Raw genomic sequence first — 26,234 nt, forward strand, 5'->3', positions numbered from 1 at the left:
TCTGTTATGATAACAGAGGACAGTACTGGATAGTTTTCAGGTTAGAAGTGAAACTAAACTGTTGAGTCTGTGTGGTCATTAAAATTCCCGAGGTGCTTTTTGCAAGATTATGAGTGTTAGCCATCTTCCTGGCCAAATGAGTAATTGCTCTGTCAGTCGGCCCCTGCAATTTCATTCGTACAAGGTCATCACATCCACTCCTTGAGCTGGACTGTCACAGTAAGGGAGAATGGCCTCTTAAGGGAGATGGGACAATCTCTTTAATTAACAAACTCATACATTTATGAAGGTTTTTTTTTTTTTTTTTTTTGCCCCTGCTTTGAGAAAAGATAGCAGTTGTTCAGCTTCTATAAATTGGAGTTTAGTTTTTTTTTCTTTTAAATCTTTGGGTTTTGATTTAGTTTTTTTTTTTTTTTTGTTTGTTTGTTTTTAATAGGAGAAAGCATTTTGCTGTCTTAAGTTTTCCCTGTGGTAGCTATATATGTGTGTCTTGAAATACTGGAAACATCTAGACTATTTATTTGTCTAGGGGTGAATAGGATGCCCCCTGCTCGTTTGTTCTTTCAATGAGAACATTGAGCATTTATTACGTATGCAGCAGGATGCTAGACACGGGCGATACAGCTGTGGACAGAACGTACAAAACCTGTGACCTCATTGAGTTTACACTTGAGGGAGGAGAGGAAAATGACAAATAGCATACATAAGTGAACTGTCAGTAGAAGAGAATATGATCAGTGTTGTGTATTGGGAGACCGGGAGTGTGTCTGGTTAGAGAACATTGTGAGGTAATACAAGCAAAGAATATTCAAGTAAGCCCTGGGGGGGGGCCCACTCAGGTGACTTGTTTGAGGTGGTTGACGTCTTCGTTGCTTTGGAGGTGAGGGGCAGGTGCTCAGGAGCTCTTGGTGGGCGGGCCTGCTTCCTCTTCACCATTCCAGGCTGTGGCTGCCAGGATGGCTCCGGCTCTGAGAATGGCAGCCAAGGGCAGACCTGGGCCCCACTGGTGCCTGATGCTGCTGGGGGTGGCCCATGGTGGTCTGCACGTAGGAGGTGGCGGGTTTTCGCTGGCCGGATCTCTGCTCCACGACCACCACGCCTTTGTCTTCAGCCGGCCGGCGGCTCCACCCTCACGGGCTCGAGGGGAATCAGCCTGTTGTAGCGGAAGTTGCAAGCTTTCAGGTTATGGGGCTCGGTGCCGCGTGCCCGCTGGATCCTCCTCATCGGGAAGCGGGAGCAGTTCCGCACCACCATCCGTTGCAGTGGGTGGACGTGGCGGCAGCTAGAATTCCTAGATATCTCCTAGTAGTCCTCTCACTACTGCGCCTGGAAATGGAAAAAGCCCACCGAGGTGCCTTTGACCTTGGAGCTGAGGAGATAGATGGGGGAGAAGGCCTTACCGGCAGGGCCCGTGGGGAGTGGCAAGACCCTAAGAGAAGAGTGTGGCTGGCAAGATGGGGCACAGCTGGGGAGCCGGAGTGAGCTGAGCAGACGAGTGATGCATTTTATAGGGATGATTATTTCTGCTGGCATGAGTGGGGGAAGGGAAGACACGCCATCCTGGTGTCTTAGACCAGCATGAAATAGGTAAGTGGTCAGTGAGATTTTGGATATATTTTGCAGTTGGAGCTGTTAGAATTGCAGGCGGACTGGAAATCAGGAGATGTGAATGGATTGTAAGGAGCAAGGCCAAAACTCTCACCTGTAGGTCTGGACACGCATCTTGGTCTTTGGCCTGTTGTTTATGTGTTAAAAGTCTTCAGGCTACCGTTTGTTAACTGTTCTAACTAGGTACCAGTGGACACATGAATTGACTGTGGCAGGGAAAGGCTGTAAAAAATACAAGTTGGTGATGGATTTTATAGTTCACTTGTAATAATGATAAGCAATCAATGTATGTGAGGTTTAGATCAATGAAAGAGAAGGAAGCAAATGTCGTATTGATTTGGAACACTATTACCAACTGCTTAGCTAAGTGGAAGGATTTTTTTTTTTAATAGAGGCAGGTTATACTACAAGCAGAAATTCCATTGAATAATAAATATAGTTAACACTTATTAAGTGCTTACAGCACGCCACACGTGCATTAGTATATGCTTTACATACATTAATTCCTTTAAACCTCACAAAAAAGCCTGTGAGGGCACAATTACTAGTATTATTCCACGTTTAAGAAGAATGTAAGCCATTTGGCCAAGGTCAAGTAGCTGAGCAAGGGTTCCAACGAAGACAGTCTGGTTCCAGGCTGTATGCCCTTAATCATGACATTATCAGCTTCCAATAGCTGCTTTAATTTGTTAGAACTACAGCTCTAATTTGGTTAGATGCTGAGCAGACTTGCTCAGCTTATGGTCACTTCTTAAATGTAGGGAAGTCAATGAAGGCTCTAAATACCCTGGAGTTTTTGTCTTGCTAATGCCACATATTTATTTTCAGTAGAGGAAGCCTGGATATTTGGGATAAAAAGAATCCATAGAGGAAGAAAAGGCAGAGTGTGAAAATATGACTTACTGAAGTCTGGAACTGAGTTTAAATCCTGGCTTACCCACCTGTTAGTTACATGATCTCAACTTAGTCACTCAACCTTTCTGATCACCTAAGACTCCCAATTTGTAGAATTTTGAAACAAAGAGTTACCTCACAGAGGTAGAGTTAATGAAACTCCCAGCAAAATGTCCGGTCTACTTAATGAATTTTACTTTCTTCACCCATCTTTCCAGCCAGATAGGCTGAAAATGCACATAGGGGTTTCTAAAAATAAATTGGATAGGATGAACAAAAGAAAAAGCTTGATGTAGGGAGGCTAGCAAAATAATCCAATGTGGCTCCACAAGAGAACATTAAAGAAATAATGGGTGTGCATGTACTTAGATCAGTGCTTGTCAGACTCGAATGTTTATTTGAACCCTCTGGGATCTTGTTAAAATACAGATTCTGCTTCAGTAGGCTTGGGGTGGGGCCTGATAGTCTGCATTTCTAACATGCTCATGTGATGCTGATGTTGCTAGTCTGTGGATCACACCCCGACCAGCAAGATTTATCAAAATAGATTTATGAAGTACGATGGGAAGTTAAAGTGGCTAACATTGAGGTTGACATCAGTGAGACAGTTTGCCCGAGCTTCTCAGAGATGAAGTGAGCTGTGTCACAGGTATATTTCTTTCACTGCTGACCTGTACTATTGATACGTCCAGTAATCCGGAGGCGGAGCTGGGCTTGCATTTTATCCTATCCACGGGGGCAAGTTAACCTTAAGTAGAAGGTGGTAGAACATTTAAGCATTATTGGTTAGATGGGTTCCTGGGGGAAGGGACTGAGTCTCTCTGGACTGCAAGACCATGAAGCACAGATGTTTTAGGTGGAATTCACTCACCGAAGAGATAATCAAATTAGACGATTGCTAATGTTCACTTTGGCCTTGTAATGAGTTTTTATGTCAGACTCTATCTCAGTGTGATAATCTGAGATCTATATGGCGTGTGTCTAACCCATGTTACCAAGCAGAAATATCAGAATTTCCCAAGAGTTTTAAGAGGAAACCATTCACTGTATTCACAGTCATGTTCACTTGTTTGCTCTGTAATCATAATATTGTAATTATTCATACACACACACACACACACACACACACACACACACACACCACCTGCCAGGTATTGTGTACCTGCATTATGCTGTTCCTTTAATGTATTGTTACCAGTATTTTTGGGGACCTGAAACGGTCATGATAATTTGTTCACTTACTATTTCTCAGAAGGTTTCAAACTCTTGCCTTCTAAGTTACTGAGAAATGTCAAGAGATAGGGCATTGTTATTGACCACAAATACATTGTTCCTTATTCCTCAGCTTTCGCACAGCTGTAATGTTGCAAGAAAAAAGTGCCTATTTATGGAAATGTGTTTTCTGTCCTCCTGCTGAAACTTAAAGGCTTATTTTAAAGTATTTCTAGGGCTGCCACCTGTTAAATGATAGCAATCTTAGGCTTTGTAGATATTTTTATCATGAAAGAACATAAGCTAGAAAAATAAAGTACGTTCGATGTTGGAAAATGTCTTAGACTTTTTGAATCCTGTTTGCGTCGAGCCTGTGGACCCTCCTCTTCTGGCCAGCCTTCAGGAGTGCCTGTGAGCACAAAGGAATGGCATGTATTTATACTTGTGTAAATAAGATCCTGTATACTTTCCACTGAGAACATGCAGGCAGCCCTTTTATGGTCAACAAGGGGTTTTCCCTCTGGCCTTTAGGCAGACCACAGGGCTAGGCACCCAGGAGTGTATTTTTGATATCATACAGAATAGTTTCACAGCTGGCTCCCTTTTATAAAATCTTAGAATGGTTTTGTTATGCTTGCCTTTACTCATTAATAAGTCATTCAGGAACTTATGAAGGGTTTTATATAAAAAGTCCAAGTTGCATTATTTATTTATTTATTTTTATATTTATTTATTTATTTATTTATTTATTTATTTATTTATTTATTCATTCAAGTTAGTTAATGTACAGAGTAGTATTGGTTTCAGGAGTGGAACCCAGTGAGTGATTCATCTCTTACTTATGACCCCCAGTGCTCATCCCAACAAGTGTCCTCCTCAATGCCCATCACCTGTTTAGCACATCCCTCAACCAGCCTCCCGTCTAGCAACCCCCAGTCTGTTCTCTGTGTTTAAGAGTCTCTTGTGGTTTGCCTCCCTCTGTGTTTTTATTTTATTTTTCCTTCCCTTCCCCTTTGTTCATCTGTTGTGTTTCTTAAATTCCACATATGAGTGAAATCGTATGTTACTTGTTTTTCTCTGCCTGACTTATTCTGCTTAGCGTAGTACCCTCTAGCTCCATCCACGTAGTTGCAAATGGCAAGATTTCATTCTTTTTGATTGCCGAGTAATATTCCATTGTACATATATACCACATCTTTATCCCTTCATCAGTTGATGGACATTTGGGCCTTTTCCATAATTCGGCTATTGTTGATACCACTGCTATAAACATTAGGGTGCATGTACCTCTTCGAATCAGCATTTTTGTATCCTTTGGATAAATACCTAGTAGTGCAATTGCTTGTTGTAGGGTCGTCCTATTTTTTTTTTTTTAAGTCACCTCTGTTTCTGTTCAATTTTTAGCTTTGTTACTAGGTTTTGCCTGCAAAATGGATAATACTTTATGTGTTTGATTATATCTTATGTTTAGAGTTGCTAGTGTCCCTTTAAGGGATATATAGCACCTTATTTTATCATTTAAGTAACTTCAAAATTTGTCTTTGATGAAGAGTCTTATGCATTCACATATCCAAAAAATGATTAACAATCTGAAAGTTGAAAGCAGGATAATGGGTGAGTAATTTTAGAAAACATAATTGAGCAAACATGTATTTCATATTTTGTTTTGATTTGACATTATTTTTAACAGCAGTTAGTATTAATGTTGATTTTTTAAATATTTATTTATTTTTGAGAGAGAGAGAAACAAAGTGCAAGTGGTGGGGGGGGGGGAAGAAAGAGAGGGAGACACAGAATCTGAAAGAGGATCCAGGCTCTGAGCTGTCAGCACAGAGCCTGATGTGGGACTTGAACTCAAAACTGCCAGATCATGACCTGAGCCGAAGTCAGATGCTTAACTGACTGAGCCACCCAGGTGCCCCTATTAATGTTGATCTTAATAACATTTTAAAACATATTAATTCTAGAAAATGACAGAGCTAATGATAAGCCAGTCTCTTTCCCTTGAAAGATGGTTGGATGTCCAGCTTCGAATCCAAGATTTTCTCTAGAACTACAGAATAGTTTGTGGAGAGGCATTCATTTTTATGACTGGTAGCCCCCCATCTTGTCCATTTTCTCCTTTGTAAGAAAATAACTTCATTTTTAGTCATTTTCTATAAGTTATTCAACTACACGGAAAACGTTTTAAATAGCACTGTTTTTAAACTTAACCTTTCACTCGTCTCAAAGACCTCTGTCCATCCCTTCAGATCTTGGCTTAGTAATCACTACATTAGTATAACCCTCCCTGTTAATTCACTAATCAGTACTCATTGACAACCAACTATGTGCTCGGCCATTTGTCCTCAGTCTTCTTGGTCTCAAGATCTTTTTATACTTGTGAAAACTATTGAAGATGCCAAAGAGCTTTTGTTTGTGTGGATTATGTCTATTAATGATTATCATATTAGAAATTAAGATTGAAAAAGTATAAACATATTGATTTATTCATTTAGAAATAGCAAATTCACTTAAAAAGAGCAGTGATCAACATATTAACATTAACCTAGCTTATGGCGACAATAATTATATTCTCCAGAATAAAAACACTTAGAAGAGTGGCATCGTTTCACATTTTTTGCAAATCTCTTTAGTGTGTGGCATGCTGGAAGACAGATAAATTCTCGTATCTGCCTCTGTGCTCACTCTACTGTGATATCACATATTAAGTGATCTCAGTAAAACTTGACTGCACACTTATGGGAAAATAGCTTTGATCTTATAGACCAACACAAGGGTCTTGTGGACAGACTCCCAGAGGTTCCTAGAACATACTTTGAGAACCTCTGGTCTAGGGTGTAGACCAGGGTACAAAGAGATGCCAATCCTGGCCCTTGTGAACCTGAGGCTTATTCTCATAATACTGAGCGATTTTCCTTCTTAATTTGTACTTCTAACTCTTTTACTAAAGTGAAGTTTCTAAAATGGCAGAGATTCTTTGTTTTCGATTCTTACTCATTGGTCTATTTTTCTGGTTTACATTATTAAACATTTATTGAGTGAATGGGTAAAATTAACTCTTCATAATGTTGAATATATGTTTTCTAATCCTATATTTAGGGTATTCACTTTATTAGCATAGACATGGTGTGATTCCAAAATCTTAAGGAAGACCGGCTTAAGTCTCCCCAGATTAAATGTGTACCTTTTACACTTTTTCAGGGTACCTGGGAATATATACTTAAGTACTTATTTAGGAAGGAATGGCTATCTTCAAACTAGAAAATAATTGATTTGATGTAATAATGGGATGGTTTCCGTTACAGTTCAGTGACTACAAATCAATGATTTGACTCTTTAAATGTGTATTTCTTATTTTTAATTATTTTTTTAAAAGTTTATTTATTTATTTTGAGACAAAGAGAGAGGGAGGGAGGGAGAGAAGGAATCCCAAGCATACTCCATGCTGTCAGTGCAGAGCTGGACGCAAGGCTCCATCTCATGAACCGTGGTATCTTGACCTGAGCTGAAACCAGGAGTGGGATGCGTAACCTACTGAGCCACCCACGTGCCCCTAAATGTGTATTTTAAGTTATTTACATTGTTCGTCATTATAAAGGCCTTTCGTATATGAAGTAGCTATCTGAATTGTTGTTAATTATTTTAGACATAATGAGAAAATCCGATCTTTTTTTTCCATGCATGTGATTGTAAGTAAGGAACAGTGCTTCTAGAAAGCAGTATTGCGGACTGACTACAGTTGCTCACAAGTTTCCAGTGAGCCACTTTCTTTCCACTAAGCCACTAACAGCTTTATATGTTGTAAACCCTAGTAGTGGTTCCATCATTATTCTGTTTTCTGTCAACAGGAAACTGGTATCAGTGTTCACAGTGTTATATCATATGGGTTGTATCTAAGAAGTAATGTTTGTAGAGGAAGGATCAGAGTTAGGAATCAAAATTATTACACAGTCAGTGCTTAGAATTAATATTTGTTAGAAGGATGTGTTAATTCCATTTCTTCTTGAAGATATGTTGATTTTATAACCTACTTTTGAAAGGTATTTTATTTTAAAAAGCCACAATTTAAATATACAGTGATAAAACATTTTTTTTTTCATATATTTCATTTGGCTCATAAGACAACTCTGAGGTGAATTTCTCATTGCCATTTAAATGAAAAATATCTTTTCTTATATATGAGATTTGTATAGACTCATCCTTTCAAGCCCTCTTTTATGAGCCTAATTTTATTTTTTAGGTTTATGAGAGAAGATCCAGTAAGTGAGAATAAGACCTTGCTGATTATAGGATTTTCTTTCATGTAGGGTTGAACTTGCTTGTTATTTCTTGTTTCTTTGTATGACTCATTGAGTTATTTTTCTAGTGAATTCACATTGTTCATGATGTCATGATATTACAAGTTTATACACATGTTGTTGTATAATATAATTTAAGACAATATTTGGAACCAGAAAACAAATGTAACTTTAAAGGGGTGATGTAGTAACTCCAGTAGAGGTTGGAGTAGTGTGTATGGCTTGGCATATCTTTGAGCCTAAATAGCGATAGATGAATTAAATATCAAATGATCTTTAATTAATTACATAGGCCTGGATTTTATTCATCCGAAGGCTGAAACAGAAACCATTATGTGGTTTGGATTAATTTGTGGGCAGTACTGAATCTCAAATCCCAGATCCTTAGGGGTTGTATCCTGTACTGGCTTTGACATTTATTTAATAGAAAATCTAATATTTGATAGTAATGCAATCATTACCTCAAATCAAATTTGATTACAAAAACTTCAAACTATTATACCTATTTTAGTATCTAGAATATTTCTCTAAGTAGCAACATGTATCATCAAATAAACTATAGTTAATAGTTTACTTATATGAGAAAGCATTAAATATACAGATGGTTTATAATTTCCAGATTTTTTCTTTTGATAAGAATGTCTAAAATCTACTTGCAGTAGCTATTCTTAATACTTTGTTACATGGCTTTTATAACTTTTTATATGTGTGAATATGTATGCATTTCAAATTATCGTTTACAAAAATGAGATCTCATAAAAATGTTATTTTTCTGATTGAAGTATAGCTGATACCCAATGTTACATTGCTTTCAGGTGTACAACATAGTGATTTGACAAGTTTATATGTCATGCTGTGCTCACTGCAAGTGTAGCCACCTTCTGTCGCTATACAACATTATTGCAATATCATTGACTATATTCCCTGTGCTTTACCTTTTATCCCTGTAACTTATTCATTCCATAAGTGGGAGCCTGTATCTCCCATTCCCCTTCACCTGTATAGCCCATCCCCCCGCCACCTCCCTACCCTCTGGCCATCATCAGTTTGTTCTCTATGTTTATGGGTCTGTTACTGCTTTTTGTTTGTTCACTCATTTTTTTCTTTTCGATTACACATGTAAGTGAAATCATATGGTATCTGTCCTTCTCTGTCTGACTTATTTCACTTGCCCTCTAGGTCCATCTACGTTGTCATAAATAGCAAGACTTCATCCTGAGTAATACTCCATTGTGTGTGTATTATATATCTCCCACATCTTTATTCATCTATTGATGGACACTTATGAGAAGGGGTTAATATCCAAAATATATAAAGAAGTTACATAACTTTACACACCAAAAATAAATATTCCAGTTAAAAAATGGGCAGAAGACCTGAATAGACACTTTTCCAAAGAAGACATCCAGATGGCAAACAGACACATGAAAAGATGCTCATTCTCACTAATCGTCAGAGAAATGCAAATTAAAACCACAATGAAGTATCATCTTACACCTGTCAGAATGGCTGCAATCAAAAAGACAAGAAGTTGGCAAAGACGTGGAGAAAAAGGAACCCCTCTGCACTGTTGGTAGGAACGTGCAGCCACTGTGGAAAACAGTATGGGGATTTCTCAAAAAAATTAAAAATAGAAATACCATATGATCCAGTAAGAATGGATGTTTACCCAAAGAAATAAAAACACCAATTTAAAAATATATTAATTTAAATTCTAACACCCTTATGTTTGTTTATTGCGGCATTATTTACAATAGGCAAGATATGGAAGCAACCCAAGTGTCCATCAATAGGTGAAAGGATATGTTATTTTTTAACCTGATTTTTTCACTTGACAAAATACTGTCAGTGTCTTTCTGTATAAATAGTTGCTTGTAATGTCAGTGATCCTCAAAATCCTTTGTGTTATAACTCATTTGATATTCTACATAAATCTGTGGAACATCTCTCTCCATCATAACAATGTATATAGAAGAAAATATTATATAATGTTGTAGGGGTCTCAGGGCCATGAATCTCTGAATGAGAAACATTGATCATATCATTCTTAATTGCCTCATAGGATTCCTACCAGTGGAATATAGTTTAAGTGGTAACACATGGTTGGGCTTTAAAATTATTTAATTTTTTTTTTTAATGTTTAATTGTTACTTATTTTGAGAGAGAGAGAGAGAGAGACAGGGAGAGAGAGAATCCCAAGCAAGCTTCATGCTTAGTGCAGAGCTGGATGCAAGGCTAAATCCCACTATGCTGAGGTCATGACCTGAGATGATATCAAGATTCCACTGCTTAACCCACTGAGCCACCCAGGCGTTCCCTAAGATTATTTTAAATTTGACTCATACCTACTCTACAGTGAACATTTTGGTTATAAACATATTTTATATATATATATATATATATATATATATTCTATTTCATTATAATGACTTCCAGAAAGTTGAATTATTGGATCAAAATTTTGCTTTATTCAATATGTTTGATACATATTGCCCTATTGCTTTAAAAAAGTTATACTAATGTCTTTTCATAAGAACTATGTAAGAGTACCATTTTAGTTTATTTGGTATAATGCCTCTAATATTTGTCAACCTGATGTGCAAATGTATTATATTACTTTATAATTAGTAAATGTAACATATTAATATTAAGTGTGTTACTAAAATTTAGAAGAATTTTCAGGTCCTGGTTTTGTTAATCAGCTAATGGATTGTAAATCCCCTGGTCGTTGTCTTCTTGAAGGAAAGAATTCAGTTCAGTCCATAGGCAGTTAAAGCAGCAAAGGTTTTATTTCGTAGAGCAAAGGTACACTGCAGAGAAGTACAAGAAGCAGGCTGGCCCGAAGTAGGTATCCGCCCTGCTGAGTTCTGCATTGTGTTTTCTATGGGGGTCTGTTTTGCCTCCTCCTGCCCATCTTGTCATTATTATACCACCCTCTGGATCTGCCCTGGTTTCCTCCCCTCCAACTTTGCTTCATGTCAAGCGCCATCTTCCCTGGAGTGCCTACGGGATACCCAAGGTGCTGGAGGGAGAGAGCAAAACTGCAAAGCAAATGATACCATAACAGCCTTGGAGTTACTAGAGGACAAAGTTTTTTCCTTAAGTGTGCATGCTCCAATGTTGAGAACGTCTCTGTGGCTTGTGTCTTTTGCTTATTGGGCTGTGCTAAACCGCAAAAGGGATTGGTCTAAAGGAGTCGGGTGGTCTCTGGGCAGAGACTGGGTGGTCCCTGGCAGTTTCCCATCTACCGTCCTCTCCTCTCTCCTGCTCACGTGTACATAACTGCCTACTCCAGATAGATTACCCTGCTGGTGCCTTCATCCTGCACTTCACAGTCTCCAGAACAGTGAGAAATAAATGTTTGTGTAAGACACCCAGTCTGTGGTACTTTTGTTATAGCAGCCCGAAGGGAGTAAGACATTATAAATTAAAGCCCATTATGGATTCTTGTTCTCTAAGAACTTTGTCTTAGGTGACTTTTTTCCCCACCAGGAAAAAAACTGCGACAGAAAGAAATTTTGCTTTCGATAAATGTTAGAGATGTGGGGGTCATAGAACATTCAGAAACTTATTTAGAGATTTTTAGAGACTTTAAAAAATATTTAGTCCACCATGTTCCAATAGATGATTATGTCTTTCTTATTTTAAGCTATCTAAGTGATTTTTTGGATTGTTCACTTTACGTTTTATTGTGGCGACATGCAGAAGAAATCACTCAGATTGGGTTCATGACGGAAAGGCTGTAGCATGTCATCCAGCTCCACGTAGAATCTTATGAACACTCATTCTTGAGAAACAAGACTCAAAAGCTTTAAATGATGACGTTTCCAAGAATCCCATCTTAGCCTTCTTACTATAGCCTTTTCTTGGGAGATTTCTTCCACGACTGTGGCTTCAATAACCATACATTTATTGATAATTTTCAAATCTGTATTTTCTGCACACATCTTGCTTTTGTCATTCAGCCCCAATGTATCCAAATGCCTGCCGGTCATAACTACGTGGATGTTCCCTTAATATCCCAATTTCAATATATTGAAAACTGCTGTTGACTCCCATGCTTAATTCTTCCCAAAAAATTCCATTGTAAAGGAATGTCTTAGCCCATTAGGCTGCTATCACAAAAGTAGTATGGACTGAGTGGCTTACACAAACATGCATTTCTCACAGTTCTGGGGGCTGTGAAATGCAAGATCAAAGCACCAGAGAGATTATGTATCTGCTGAGCGCCTGCTTCCTTGTTCTTGGACAGCAGTCTCTTCACTGTAACTTCACATGGTAGAAGGGGCAAGGGAACTCTCTTAAGGCACTGATACTATCCATAAGGGCTCCACTCTCATGCCTTAGGTCCCACCTCCTGATAAAATCACACTGGAGTTTAGTTTGCAATATGTGAATTTCGAGGGAAACAAACGTTCAGTCTGTAACAAAGGGAATAGTAACACTTTTCACCAAATTGTTTCAGTCGGAAATCTGAATTCCTCATTCCCATCTCTATCCTTATATTTAAATGTTTTCCAGGATCTATCGTTTCTACTTCCTAGCTCTGTCTTAAATATTCCTTTCCATCACCTCTGTTGCAGCTTGAGTTTTAGGCAACATCACAGCCTCCTGGATTATGCAGTGGCTTCCAATTTGCCATTCCCCTGCCATTCATGTAGCCCATTCCATATGTCTTCTACACTGCTGTCAGAAATATCAGTCTCTTAAAGTTCTTCTGTCGATGGAAGCCCCTTCCGTGCCTCTGTGCCTTACCTCTGCGCCAACCTTAGTTCTTGGGTTGGACCAAGAAACTCTCCAGTAAGTAAGAGTTTAATGGCAGTTAAAGGGAAAGTACGCTTGTAAGATGGGAGAACGCGCAGGCCCAGAGGTACCAAATGCCGTGGGGTTTAGGAGCGTCTTTTCTTCTTATGTTTGCAAAGGTTATGGGTCATAGCTAGGGCGGTCTCCTGCTGAGGTTGCCTCCACTCATTTAAGAGACTCCTCCAACCAGTGAGGAGGGGATGTTTTTGGCTGTGTATGGTGATTGCCAGAACTGTCCTGACAGTTATCGCTGTGTGTGTGTGCGTGTGTGCATGTGTGTGTGTGTGTGTGTGTGTGTGTGTGTGTGTGTGTGTGTAATCAGCAATATAAACGTATTATGCTGTAGCTATAGGTTACTGTAGAGCAGCAGTTGTAGGGAAAGGTACATGAATGCTCCCCGGGGCTTTTTCTAGCTGTTTGTCTTCCAGGGGTGGTTGGCGGTTTCTCGATTTCTGTCTTTTTAGTGGTCAGAAAGTACCATTCCCTGCTTACATCTAACTAACTGCCTATTCTGTCACTTCTGACAACCCTCCTTTCCTTTTCAGATAAAATCTGGGTTTCTCAGCGTGGCGTTCAATTTTCAGTCTAGTTTTTCCTCTTCTACCCTCCACCCTTCATTAACCTCATGGTCGTACCGCATGAAACAGAACTGCAGAATTGGAACCTCATGCCTTCTCATAGCTCTGCATATACCCTGCCGTCTTCCTGGTACACCCTTCCTCACCATGAGGCTATAATTCTGGCGCTCAGTTCTGGGTTTCCTCGTCCACAAAGCCTTCCCTAAATCTTTTGTGCTGTGTTCTATGTTTCTCCTTCCTTTCATGGATCTTGGCCACATGTTTACTCAGGCTACATTTTGGTGTATAACCTCCCATCTTTTTTATTGTGGGTGTATACATTTCTGTTTTCACAAACATGGAATCATGGTGCATCCCCTTTATAATATGATGTTTTCAACAAATAATAAAATACAATGGGTATTAAACAATTCGTCCAGAGCATTACTTTATTCACCGTATGCTGCTGTTCTTTTCAATTCATGTTCTGCAATTCCTTCAACCAGTTGTCTGTTGAACACTATGTAAATTTTGACTCAAATTTTTTTGTGTCTCTTTAAGCGATGATATAATGATTATCCTTTTTGCCTAAAACTTAAAGCACTTAAAAGCCATTTCTCATTTTGGTTAGCATGTTTTTAGTGCTAGTAGAGGTACACATTTTTCTTTACCAATTTGTGGTCATTTGCTTCTCTCTTTTGGTGAGTACCTCTTCTCACCCTCGATCTATTTTTCTGTTGGTCAACATCCCTACTGTGCCTGAAAGGGTCCTGGCAAGAAACAGATGGAAACTTAATAATGAAGAAACTTTAATAATATACTCATTATATGTTAACATAACTTTATAAAAATAATCCAGTTTTTCAAAGAAGAGCTTTATTGATAATGATGGAATCGTTTTAAATTTTTGGAATTTTCTTAATGTCTGACATCATGGAAGATAGGTAGATGTTCATTTCTGCTTCTGCATCCAGTCCATCGTGATACCATGCCATGTTGGCATTGACAAACGTCACTGGACCCTCATGAGACAATGAGTATGCAAAAGGCAAAATGTATGTTAAGATTATCATGAAAATAATTTTGATATCGTGGACCTCTTGAAAGGGCCTTGGAAACACCGGGGGTCCCTGAATCATACTTTGAGAGTCATTAAGGACAGGGTTTTAGAGGAAGAGGTCACCTGACTAGAAAATAAATGCACTCCAGGACTTTAGTGAGACAGGATATAGAAGTAGATAGCCTAGCCTTTCTTTCCTTTTGCCCTCTGTAGTTCTGCCAGTGCTTTGCTTTGACCAAATTCAGTCAGATGCTGGAGGGCAAGGGAGCCTGGTCTGGGACCGTGTCAAGGTCAGCTCCCTGAAGGCACAGAAGGAGGCACAGAAGGAGGCAGAGCAGAGTGCAGAATGATGAAGGGATCAGCCAGCTCATTCTCTGCCTTTCTTTGTACCGGAGGACAAAATAAAGAACAAAAAGCTGAGTGCTGGCATGGGTAAGTCCAGGAGAAGGGGTAGAAACTGTTGCTGTCGTTGTTGTTATTTCAGACACAGCAAGCACAGTAAGCCACTTGTTAGACCAGTTAGGAGTATGAGTTCCTAGGAGCATAGGGTGAATCAAGTAAAAACTTGAAAAAGGAGAGAGTGGTAGTTCCTTCCCCCTCTCTTGAATAGGAGTGAGTTGGGGGTGTGTGAGGGAGGTTGTGGGGAGGAAGAGGACCTGAAGTTTGGTGGAAATTGCCTTCCAAAGTTTCTCACCCCGCCACCCCCAACTTCTCACTCATTCTTGAGATGCAGTCAAGGCTTGAAGTTCAAATACTCAAGGGAAACAATTCATATCCTGGACAAGCTAAAGACGGATACTTTTGAAACTCAGCCTACAGAGATGATGGGCATGCATAGGTTTAGCTAATAGATATATCAGACTGTGATAGGAAGTCATATAGCTAATAAATAAGCCAGGCATTTTTGGTATTTACTGCAGCCAAAAAACAAGGAGGTAATTTATATTTTAATATTAATCTCCAATGACGTGACGCTCATGTTTTTCACACAATAGGAAAAGGAAACGTTCTGATTTGTAAATTACACCTTGCCGATCATATTTCCATTCTAGCAGCTGTGAGTTTGTATTCTAAAGTTTACAAAGTGAGTGGCTGACATTTTAATTTCTTTGTGAGTAAAGACCTACATTTTTAAATTGTGTATTACTGTTGTTTAACGTAAAATCCAGCATACACAGTCGGTTCTTGTAACTCATTGTAGTTATGTTCTATAAAGTCATTAAAAACATGGAACTAGTGAATACTGAACCATTGCTCCTTGGGGACATATAGGAGGATCAAGTTTCTTTGAGCCCTTTGTCACATTGTCATCAACTGATAAATAGGAAAACTTGTGTTGTATGTACTTCTGTTTAAAGACACCTTATGTTATATATATTGTTGAATCATTGACACTGAATTCATAGCCAACAGCGCGATAACTTGTGCCTGAATAAAGCTTACCTAGCACACCTGTTTTCTCCGTAAGGACTCAGTCTATCCTTCCTGTGCCTAGGAACATTAGATAGCACTTCAGAGGTGTGCCTGGGGCCTTTTTAAACAGTGAAATCACCAACAGAAAGCAGAAAAATGCGAAAAACAGGGCACCACATGCACTGTGAAAGGGACACTTTGTTGTCAGTGAGAGAGCTGAAACCAGCTGGCAGAGCATTACCTTGGTCCACATAGGCTGGGAATGTGCACCTTGGATGATTCCAAGTTTTTACAACTGCACATGCACTTGTCCACGAATGACCACAAAAGTGCTGCATGTGGATTTTGGGGTTGCAAAAGACTTTTAGCCAGTAGGCAAATTAGCAAATATGGACTCCATGAAAAAGAGAATCTACTATGGTAAGTTTTAATATTTTATTAAATACATGAACAGCATTCCATTTTATAGAAGCAGATGGAGCTAATATCTAGCGCTATCTACTGTGGGCCAACATTTTGTTAGCTTTCTTTCACTTAGGTCTGTAAGCGAACCCATGAATTAGCAAAGATGAGGCAGCTCGGACTCCAGAGAACTTATGGAGCTTTCCCAGGGTCTTAACGGTGGGGTACAAAGTGGCAGGCCTGTCTGACTCCACCAGGTGATGATTATGAACAAATATTAACTCATTCCACACTTTTTTTTTCTTCACTCTTTGACTACAAATACAGTGTGCCGTTTCTGGGTTCACTTCCTTTAACTTGATAAAGTAAATATTATGCTTGCCCGGATATCTGAAAGCTAAACCTGAGTGCATTCATTTATATTTTTTTTCAGTGTTGCCCTTAGAAATGTAAATTGTATGAAATGTGAAGTTCAACTTAACACAGTCAGACTCCTGCTCAGAGCAGACTCTTTGGCATATTAAAAGCTCCTAATAATAGATTAAATTAGCATTACATTGGTAAGTAAATGTACCCCTCTCACTTCTTTGACTTATACATTTTCTAAAACTTGGAGCTATTTTTAAACCAAATTATATACTTTAAGTGACATGACTAGGTATTGTAAGTGCTTTTTAAATGTTGCCGTAATATACTTTTTATGCAGAATGTATGTACTGATTTTCAAGGGAGAGAAGGTTCTTAAAAAAATAATGAAGCACATGGTACCACCTGAGGGTTTTCTGTTCAACAGATATAGTTAAAAAAAAAACCTCCTATAAATGTAATGTTTAAAATACATATGAAGATACGTTCCACTGTAAGCATAACCCCTCATTCTGAGTAAATATCTCCACTTTAGTTGAAGAGGATGGTTAGCAAAGTGAATGTCTGGGTGGTCCAAGATTTCATGGGAGCAGAGCAGTCCAGGGCATAAGGGCCAGGAACTTCATTTCTGATATTAACACCCTTACATCCGGCCACTGTCATGCCCTTAATTGTCCCAGCTCTAATAAACAGTTAAGGTGTAATGTGCTTCAAGATTATCCTGGGACACTTTTCCTCAATAGCCGTGGAAGAGAATCACCACTGACCCTCCTCCCCCACTGCCAGCCAACCCTGTGATTGTCAGGCTTTCTAAAGCACATGCACTAACCAAAGAGGTTAATGTGAACCTGGGCAACTTAAGCCTTCATGGATCTCTGCCTACAGAGAGTGTTCTTCTCACTAGAAATGCAATACTGTTTGTCCTGTAGCTTAGAGGCCCCCTTTAACAATCTTTTTATTGTCACTGTGCAGTTATCTTTTCAGAAGCTGTATGTTAACATCTTGGGAAGATAATCCCAAAATGTTTTAATAACAGGAAATATTTGCCATTGTACCCAGAATACAAAAGAGTTCATGTGTATTGGGGAGCTGAGTCATACATCTGGTTTCAAGTTCTAAAGGTCAAAATTCTGGGGCTGTCACATCCTTTGTTTTCACAATTCTTGTCAATTTTGTCTGTTCAGAACGACTTTGCTGCATTCCACACCTCGCCCCCGCCCCCTCCCTCCCACCCCCAATAGGTAGCAGGGAAAAAAAAGTTAAAATACAGTTATGGGATTACTGGGCAGGAAAATTAGAACCAATAATAAAGGTGATAAGTGAAAAGAAGTGAGTGTTATGTACAATAAAAATATAAACCCAGATTCTTAATTGTGGTCTTTATTACAAGGAGCCTGGGCTTTATAATGAGATTACGTTTTTGTTTACAATTATATGACTATTGTGGTCCGGTCTTATTTAAATGAAATTTCTTTTAAGGTAGTGTAAACATTTTACTCTGTACGTTGTGTTCCTCCCACACCCCCCAAATCTAATAGTAGGATTTCCTATTCTACGAATCCTTCAGTGATCAAGCTCAAATGTCTTACGGCAACTTCATTCATCCTCTTTAGATACCTTGAGTTGAGCCCCTGAGAAGTCTTTTCAGTTTTCCAAATTTGATGATGATTCCACAATTTTGTATATGCTCTTTCTTCCTAATGCCTGAAATTCTTTTTCCACTTGTCTGCCTGAAAAAAAGTCAATAGACTTTTTTCAATAAGAGTAAACTATATATTTTTAGTTAAATCCGATGTTGAACAAGATTATTTTTTCGATGCTATTTTTTCTTAAAGTGCAATTTTGAGTAACATGTGCATCCAGTATATATAATAGATTACCCAGTATTCACACAAAGGCATATACTGGTGAGGTAAAAAGTAAACTGTGCTTTTGGGAGGTTGGAGATGTCAGTCTAATGACAGACAAATGAATTCAGTTAGCAAGCCAGTTCATTTAATTTAAATCCAAACTCAAATGACAACTTATTTGGTGTTCTAGCATCTGGTATATTACCATCTGTGAACCCAGATTTTTTTCAACATTTCTACTTGTGTGGGCCTTCTGAACACGGCTGTGCACTTCTCAGGACACTACAAGTTCTAGCCTGTCAACACAGATATCTTGAAAGGGCCATTTGAAAGTAGGTAACTTGTTGTGAAATCAAATATTTAAAAATATTATCAGCCATTCCTAATATCTAATAAGTCACTGCAGGATAAATAATCAGGATATATTTTCTGTTCTACTTTACATTAAGGTTGAGCACTAGCTCCCTTTTTCTTTTCTTTTCTTCTTCTTCTTCTTTTTTTTTTTTTTTAAGTTGACCTGAGTTAACCTTTATTGAATGGTAAATCATTCACTGAAGGAGGAGGAGGGGGAAGAGGAAAGATTGTGTCTCTTTGGATAATTCTTTTGTATTTTTATGCTTTCCAGAAGGCTGGAGGAATCAGAATTGTATGCGCGGGTGCCCTGGGGCAAAATCAGTTTTATTTTTTTAACTGGAAAGTAGTTTATATTTTATTGATCTTTTTTTGCTATGAAAAATTGATTTTATGTACTGTAAAATTATTTTTATAAGATACTACTTACTTTTTCCCCTTTATTTCCTTTTTCTTCTCTTTCCTCCCTCGACTGATTATCAAGGTAGCTTAAGACATAGAATGTATATTTTCATAATTTCTAAGTTTTGAATAGACAATGATAAATTTTCTTTGGAAGTACATAGATATTTACATGTTGGATTGGGACATTATTTACATAGTATTTTTACCTTTATTCAGTCATTTTCCAAAGGGTTGATTGACATACATGTTTTATCTTCTTGCTGGTTGGCATTTTGCATATTTACTCATGTATTTATATAAGTACGTATGTATGTATGTATGTATTTAGAGTGAGCAGGGGAGGGTCTTGGAGAGAGAGAGAATCCCAAGCAGGCTCTGCACTGTCAGCACAGAGCCCGACGTGGAGTTTGAACTCACAAGACCTGAGCTGATGTCAAGAGCCAGACGCTTAATTGACTGAGCTGCCCAGGCGGCTTTTTTTTTAAACTAAGATTTTCCAAATTTTGAGGGTCTGTAATGTTGTAATGTTCAGTCTGTACAGCAGAGTCACTGCTTTCTTGTCTGTTGCTTCCATTTGACATCCGTGAGTGTCCCCCTCATGGGCTCATTTATTTGAATTGTTTCTATTCGTTCTCTATTTTTGAAAGAGTTCCTGCACATTTTTGTGTTTAATGTTTCGTTGCCTTGTTGCGTTTTCTTCTTCTTTTGTTTGGCTCTCTTGTGCATGTAATCATATTGTTAGCATGGCGGTCCTCTTGAGAACCTCCATGGAGATAAACACTTGGTCCTTCACTAATGATAAACTTTATTCTTATGACCAGCAATATGAGAAAAAAAAAAGGATTGTCTTGTAAGCAGTGTTTTTCAGAAAGCTCTTTATGGCTAAATTGTGTTTTTTAGGGGCTGTGTATGAAAAAGTCTTTAAAGGCCACCATAAAAGGATGTTTCTCATAGTCTTTTAAAGAATGGCAAAAAGAAACTGAACTTATGCGTTTAAAATGAAGTCTGTCTAACGTGACTTTTGATCACGGGGCCGTGAATTTGAGCCCCACGTTGGGTGTAGATATTACTTAGAAAAATGAAAGCTATCTAAAGGAACGAGTTTAGAGCATGGAACTGGGTGAAATACCTCTTTACAGTCTGTGAATTTGCCCATCCCTTCTGTTGGCCATTTGTGCCTCCGTTCTTCCCACCAGTGTGCCCCCTGGTGCTGTTTACTCCTCTGAGCCCGTGTTTTATCTCCTTACCCAGCCTACGTCTTTTTCTTTTCCTTTATACTGACTAGCTTATAATGCATGAGTTTCCAGCGTTTAAAGATAAAGTTGGATAGATGGAAAAGGTGCTATGAAATGATTAAATGAAGAAAAATATAACCAAAATGGACAGTAGATGTGAGAAGTGAATTTCTAAGCGCAGAATGATTGCTCATGGTACATTAGTACAGTGAATTGAAATGAAATGAACTTACGGCTTAACATTTTTTCTTAAACCCAATCAAATTTGTGTTTGACACCATGGAAAGTGAATTATTTCTTTACATGGAAAACGTTAGAGATGTATTTAATAAATGTGGTATCCTAGAAATGTTCACCATCTATCCCATTCAGGTATTTTATCATCTAGCAAATTGAACTGTTCAATGAGCTCTAGAATTATCCTCCCTCCAAAGTCTTCTCTCTGTGGTTTTGTTCTTTAAGTCTCTCACTCTTGAAATGCATCCACTTCCTAAGTGTTTAGAGGGCAAGTTTTACAAATTTGAAAAGGCTTTAAGCCCCAGCTTAAATGCTGTTTTCCACTCAAAACCTTTTATGATTTTGCCAGGTGGAAATAATCTCTTTCTCCTAAGTTACCATGGTTCTTTCTCTGTATCTCTCTTAGAACAATTACCACAGTCAGTCTTTAATCTGTATGGGTTTAGACCCTGAGCCCTTAAAAATGAGGATTAATATATGATAGATTTTAAATTTCTTACAGTTCTCGGCGTAATGCCCTGAGTCTATTTTAAACTCAATAAATACTGAACGAATGAATGACAGAATGGGTTGGCCGTGACTACTGAGGTATATTTTACTGTGATACAATAAAATGTTATTGACAGATGTGTTCTTATTATTTGCAGTGTAAAAGTCGGTCTTTGGAGCCCGTTTCTTCTTTATGTATAATACTACCCCTGATCTAATTTCTTGCCTTCCAGTGCTATACACATGTAGATGCTTCCTTTGTATCGGTCTCTGGTCCTGATGTTTCTCTGGTTCCAAACTTGTGTCTTTAACCTTAACTAAAAGAAACTTCACTGTTTTTCACAAATCTACTTCTCACCTCATCTTCTTCCTTCCTAGTAAAAGGGACCACTGCGCCTACCTTATATAGAGTTGCTAGTGAGGGATGTATGAGGGATTCTTCACCCCGCCTGCCTCTCCCGTACCCTTTATTGCATATCCAGCTCCCTGGCAGGTCCGCTTTCTTCATATCTCCTGCCACCACTGTAACTTCACTGTGGCAGTGTCCCCAGTTTCTTATTTTCACTCATGGTCCGACTATTCATTTGCACCAGAGCCCTCTTTTCAAAACGTAGGTAAGATCCCGCCAAGCCTGTACTTCCCACCCGTGTCTTCCCAGTTTGATTAGAATGAACTCCAGGCATTTTATTCTGGCTTCAGAGCCCTTTGTCATCTGGTCTGTATCTGCTTTTCCGACCTGATTTTCCCGGCCTCCCTCTTTGCTCCATGCATTCTGTCCAGCTGACCTTTTCATAAGTATACCGAGCTTGATCTTGTTCTGGCAGTTTCTTGTGACCGGAAAGCTTGTATCCCAGATCCTCCTGTCCATTTAGATTCCAGCATATATGTATGTCGCCCTGCCATCAGGCTTCATGCAGGCCCGCCCGTACACTCTGCTTTGCCTCCTTCACAGCACGACGGTGGCACCTGCCTTTGATTGTCCGCATGCTGTCTTTCCCCATGTGGGCCTCCTGTTACTGACCAGAAGGACACAGGCACTGGGGAAGTGGTTCTGTCTCCCCCATCAGCTCTCAACCAGGAACCGTTAGGGTTTGGTATATAAATATCCCAGCCCCCCCACCCCTCAGATGGAAAACTCTGAAGCATGCATATGTTCACTGGGTCCCAGAGTTGACCCAGTGGGATTAAATAAAGTTGCTGGCAGTGTAGCTGTCCTGGTAAGGAACCCTGTAATGGCCACTTGGTCTCCTTGTCTTAGTTCCCGCCTTCCCACTGATGTTTCCTCCACCCCCCAACTAAACTTTTTGTACCTAAATCCTTTCCCAAGGTCTACTTCTCCAGGAATCAAAACTCAGACACCTTCTGAGACCACCAGCAGACTCACCCCGTCATTTTAATTCTCTGCATAGCACATATCACTATTTGATAGTATTTTTCCTTTTACTTTAGATAAAGTTTATTTAAAAATTGTTTTTCTTCCTGCTGGATTTTAAGAACTAGCAGCTTTTTTTTTTTTTCCCATTAGCAACTGTGTGTATGGTTGGGGCAGTGGTCCCTTTTATTAAGAAGGAAAACCAGGGGAGAAGTGTATTTGTGGGAAAAAAAACAATGAAGAGTTTGTTTTGTTGTGTTAAAATTGAGGTACCTATCAGATGTCTACAGATAGATTAAGTATAAAAGTTTGGAATCAGAGAAACATCAGAACTAAGTATATATACCCACTTCATTATACCCAGCAACTAACGGGATGCCTTGTGTATCATAGGTCCTCAATAAATGATTGGTGAAGAAGTGGGTACCGCTCTTACACAGAAAGAAAGAAAGGGCTCGATTTCAGGAATGCACATTGTAAGTTCAAAACTGTTCAGCTGTTCATGAATAGACACTTGACTGCACGCAATGAAGTTTTGAACTTTTACATGGACCAGCTTTGCATAGAGGGAAAAAAATGTCTATTCATTTGGCCAACATTTATTGAGTAGCTCTTCAGTGCATTTTAGGGTAGGCTGCCCGGCTAGGGTAGAATATTAAGCAGATCCTTTTAAGAGTAATATTTCAACTGCTGCAGCCATGGGGATTGCAACTTTTCTTTTTAGGAATAGGCGTCAGCATTTCCCCACAGCACATCTTTCTTTCATTTTCCCTGCCCCACGACCCATCTGTCCGTGTTCCCCATTGGTCTCTCCGCCCCCTCTCCCAACACCCATGTTTGCTGCTTTTCTGTCCTGACTCTTTCTCTAGACCTTGAGGGGCAGAATTGCAAGAACTGATTTTTTTCTCAGCTCTTCGTGCTCTGTTTCTTGCATGAGTTAGTAAATGATGAGTAAATATTTGCTGACTGATTAGATGTTATGTCTGTTGGAGTGTGGGTTTATGTCACATTGTCCTTTTTCCAAGAATCATGTAGGTTACTTTAAAAGAATTAGTGGCAATTGTTTGTCGTTCTAATGACATTGAATGGAATTCAGAAAAAGAAGCTCTGCTTTTATATTTCATTTAAAAAGATGTCTTGGAGAAAATGACTTTTGAGTTTTCTTTAGAACTACTTCTTTGTTTACTTCCGAATTAATGGCTTTTTGTAGCGTTTCCCTTTAGTGCTGGTAATTAAGAGTATTTAAAAATAATTGACAAGCACATCCAGTCCTGATTTTCAAAGTCTGTTCATTGGATAAAATTGAATAGTGTGGTTTTGTCTTTTTATTGTTTTTCAGCTAGTTTTCCTAGCTGTTTATTTGTTTATTTATTTATTTATTTTTGTTGTTATTTAAGGTTCACAGAGCATTGAGTTTGATTCATAGATTTAAAATAGTTCTTGGGGCGCCTGGGTGGCTCAGTCGGTTGGGTGTCCGACTTCAGCTCAGGTCATGATCTAACAGTCTGTGAGTTCGAGACCCACGTCGGGCTCTGTGCTGATAGCTCAGAGCCTGGAGCCTGCTGTGGATTCCGTGTCTCCCTCTTTCTCTGCCCCTCCCCTGCTCATGCTCTGTCTCTCTCTGTCTCAAAAATAAATAAAAAACATTTAAAAAAATTAAAATAAAATAGTTCTCATTGAATTCTAGCTATTAACTAGTTTGAGATATTTTTAATAGTGTACTATAATTGTGGGAGAACATGAGCTACAGATAGATATGATGAATTAATAATTATATGTTTTATGAATATATGTTAATTTTCCCCATACTTAACACTTTTTATAAGGAAGAAATTAATTACCCTTAACTCTTTTAGTCACATAACTTATTTCTAAAAAACAACAAAGTACGCATATTTGAGGATATTTTATTTTTTAATTTTTAACACTTTTGAGAGAGAGAGGGAGAGAGAGCGAGCAAGCGTGCACTTGCACAAGCAGGGGAGTGGGACAGAGAGAGAGGGAGACAGAACGCCAAGCAGTCTTCATGCTCAGCGCAGATCTTGACGCAAGGCTCAGTCTCACGACTGCAAGATCACGACCTGAGCTGAAATCAAGAGTTGGGACTTAACCCACTGAGCCACCCAGGCACCCCTGGGACATTTTAAACAAAGATTTTACAAAGCCAAAACGGATAGCAATGGTCTCTGGAATTTCATGTCTAATGCACAATATTACTACAATCTGTAAGCCACTCTTAGGGAGTTTTGTGTGTAAAAATGCAGGAAATTCAAAACTCTGTTTCACATTTATCATTAGCAAATGCTATTCTTTAGGACTGACTTTAACTTAAACCATTATTAAGAAAAAATAAAATGGGGGCCCCTTGGGTGGCTCAGTCAGATGAGCATCCAACTCTTGATTTTGGCTCAGGCCATGATCTTATGGTTCATGAGTTTGAGTCCTGCATCAGGCTCTGTGCTGACAACACAGAGCCTGCTTGGGGTTCTCTCTCTCCTCTCTCTGCTCCTCCCCTGCTTACTCTCTCTCTTTCTCTCTCTCTCAAACTAAAAAACATTTAAAAAAAATAAAATGGGTAGGCCTTGCTATTGGAGACATTTCCAGTTACACTTTTTATATATTTATTGTGCACATTATTTGTTATTTTGTCAAACAGTATTGGCATGGGTTAATATGATTTTTGTGTACTTTTTCATTACGCATACAATCTGTTTATAACTTAATAATAGCAATAAATATAACAAACTGATTGATGGTGTTATAATCATTTAATATTCCTCTAGTGAACATTTGTATTTCCTTGATTCTAAGACACTCGGTTTTTATAATTTTCCATTTGCTGAAGGAGTAATATGCCTTCTAGTTGGAATGCATACATTAATTAATTTTTAAGTTTGTATCTATTTATTTTGAGGGAGAGGGAGAGAGAGAGAGAGAATGAACAAAGGAGGGGCCAAGGGAGAGGGAGAGGGAGAGAAAGAATCCCAAGCAGGCTCCAAGCTCAGCATAGAGCCCAACACAGGGCTTGATCCCACGAACCGTGAGATCATGACCTGAGCTGAAATCAAGATTTGGATGCTTAACTGACTGAGCCACCCAGGCGTCCCTGGAATACATTCAATGTCCTCTTGGTTTTTTCTTCAAAGCTGTGATGTGTCTTAAAGCAAGTGACATCTTAGGCATATTAATTATATATAAACAGTATAACCCTTTTAAAGTGTGACATATGATGATTTAAATCATATGTATTTGAGATAGAAAAGATCTTAAGGTATCAAATGGTTCACTAGAGCACATTTATTTTACTGCTAAGGTAGCTGAGGTCCAGAAAAATTAAAAGAAGTATTGAAGGCCAGACAGCTAATACATTTATGAGTGGAGTAAGGGGACTTCAGTAATAATGTTTATTATCTGATCCTTTAGAAATTATATGTTATTTTAACTCTCCTTCTAGGTTAGTGAGAAAGAAGGAGATCATATTATTTCTTTTATACCAGCTTCCATTAATGAGTGCTAAGACTAGATCTATGGCCTAATTATGTTATTCAAGACAATGGCCACCATGTACATGTGGTTATGTAAATTTAAATGAATTAAAATTAAATAAAATTTAAATTAATTTAAAACATTAATTTCTTCCATTGCTGTACTTACAAGTCTATGATCACAAATGGCTAGT

The 26,234-nt window shown here is 38.6% G+C and overlaps 1 protein-coding gene and 1 pseudogene across 3 annotated transcripts in view; one reads left to right on the forward strand and one right to left on the reverse strand.

Moving 5' to 3' along the window:
* The window catches only part of PDGFC (platelet derived growth factor C), a 203,367-nt gene that overhangs the window by 26,300 nt on the left and 150,833 nt on the right, over positions 1–26,234 (forward strand). The gene's annotated exons all lie outside the window — the stretch shown is intronic.
* Positions 602–16,186, reverse strand: LOC122217202 (annotated as a pseudogene).

The sequence above is a fragment of the Panthera leo genome, chromosome B1, assembly GCF_018350215.1.
Source record: "Panthera leo isolate Ple1 chromosome B1, P.leo_Ple1_pat1.1, whole genome shotgun sequence".
Taxonomy (NCBI): domain Eukaryota; kingdom Metazoa; phylum Chordata; class Mammalia; order Carnivora; family Felidae; genus Panthera; species Panthera leo.